The sequence below is a fragment of the Cibotium barometz genome, chromosome 43 (assembly GCF_041138505.1).
Source record: "Cibotium barometz isolate CiBa-2024 chromosome 43, ASM4113850v1, whole genome shotgun sequence".
Lineage (NCBI taxonomy): Eukaryota > Viridiplantae > Streptophyta > Polypodiopsida > Cyatheales > Cibotiaceae > Cibotium > Cibotium barometz.
Window position 1 is genome coordinate 19,016,905 of NC_141088.1, and position 2,320 is coordinate 19,019,224.

Consider the following 2,320-nt stretch of genomic DNA (forward strand, 5'->3'; position numbering starts at 1 on the left):
TTTATGGTTGCTAATGTGTGTCATGGACGTGTTGAGACCACAGATTCACAAGAGACGGGCTTTCCTAGAAAGCAAAGATCTTGTTGAGAGCTACTTCTTTGCACATAAAACTTGCTTCCATAAAGATAGTGATGCCATTTCTTGATTGCATGCAAAATAGCAATCATCTCTTGGTCATATATTTCATTTCCATCTCCTTGTCATCTTGTCATCAAGTTTTCAGCTTTCATATGCATGTACTCTATGTTCTTGATACAACACGGCACCAATACCTCTTCCACATGCATCCTCTCTAATAGTGAAAGGCTTGGAAAAATTCGGGCATACCAAAATAGGTGCCAAAGTAAGCATCCTTTTTAACTCATCAAAATTATTTTGTGCTATTACATCTAAAAAGAATGCCTCTCGTTCTTCAACTTATCCATCAAAGCAGCTACTATATTTGCATACTTCTCAATGAACCGTCGATAGAATGATGAGAAGCCTAAAACGCCCCTCACTTGAGTAAGATTGGTGGGAGTAGGCCAATTCTTTACACATTCCACCTTTTTGGGCTCCACCTTTATGCCATCAACACAATGTGACCAAGGTATTCCACCTCTTTTGCCATGAATGTACAAGTCTTGGTTTCTTTGGCATACAATTGGTTGGTAGCCAATCACACCCCAAAATCATATCAATCGGCCCCATATCTAGAACCAACAATTCATCTTTGCAAGTATACTCCTATGAGAGCATCAATTCCACATTTCTACAAATCACTATGCAATCCATATTATCCCCATTTGCGACTTCAACTTTTCTCTTCATTGTTAATGCATCTAGCCTACAACTTGAGATTTGCCAATGATTTGTGGTTCACAAAACTATGTGTGCTACCACTGTCCACCAACACAAATGCATCTCTTCCCTTGACCTTAGCCTTAAGTCTCAATGTATGTTCCGCTGTGTGCAACCGACATAGGGTTCATTGGATATGGAACAAAGAGTAGCATTGTGTTCATATGCATTTGGAGCACCCAAAGTATGAGGTAAGACATAATCATAATCATAATGATCACGAAGAAAACCCCTGGAGTTAAAAGAAAACTCCCCTTCTAGTTATAAAGAATGGTTGGCATCCACAAACTCATATGGCTCCATTTCTTTTTCATCAGTCTCATCCACTATTTCCAAATAAACCATATTAATTTTGACATTGTGGGCTTTGCACTCCTTTCAATGCTCTTTGTGGTACTTCCCACCACATTTGTAGCATTGGTTTTTGTTCCTCATCTCATTGATGTGGTGTTCCCTCACAAATTTGGTCTTGTTCACCCCATAATTGGTTGTCTTTACACCCATTTGTGAAGGCTTTTGAGAAGTATTCCCACTTTTGAAACCTCCCACATTGTATGGTTTGCCACCACTACCAAAGATGGTAGGAAATTTAGGTACATTGGGAGTGGTAAAAGGTGGCTTTGTGAAAGCATTTGACCCATAATCCGGTCAACAATTCACCCATGTATATGTCTTTTATAGTCCCAAGGCCCATGTGTCCTAATCCCACAAGTAAATGACCCTAAGCCCATATACCTAGACCCATCCCATGTGCATGTGCATCCTAAGAACAATTTGTTTACAAACCATCGCCTCCTAATATGATTTCTTCCTCAAAATCTAAGGGTGGTCATGCATGAAAATACATATACAAAAGGCTATATACAAAAGTTTAAAAAAATCGCACGATCAAGGACATAGATCTCGTGCCACCTAGGTCCAAAGGGTAGGTCGTATCTCCCCTCACCCCATCAGTGTGCGGTCACCTAGGTCAAACATGAAGTAATGTCGCTCCACTGAAAGGTGATCTCCGACGATGCCTGGATCAAATGGAAAGGTCAGTGGACTCCCTTCTCAATGATGAGGCTAGATAAGCTCCCGCCTGGATCAAAGGGAAATCTAAGGCACTTTGAATCAAAGACAGTGGTCCTATGATGGTCTGGTGTGAATGGAGAGGCTAAGGAATCACCGTCGATGGGGCGAAGCTAGTCATGTAACCTCACACATCAGGGATTCTTGATACCGATGTCCTGGTAGCACCAAGGTCAAAGGGAAAACTCGTAATCTCATCCACACGACCATGGTGTGAATCCAAAACTCGAGGTATCCACCAAGTGGAATCAACACTCCTAGTAGAAAGAATGTGGAATGGTCGTAGCACAGAAGAACCATCGTGTATGGCACGGCTGAGATGTGCTATAGGTGTATCAAAATGACGTATCACACTAATCAAGAGTTAATCCCCATGATAGTCTAATGCATCAGTATCTCCTAATGCATC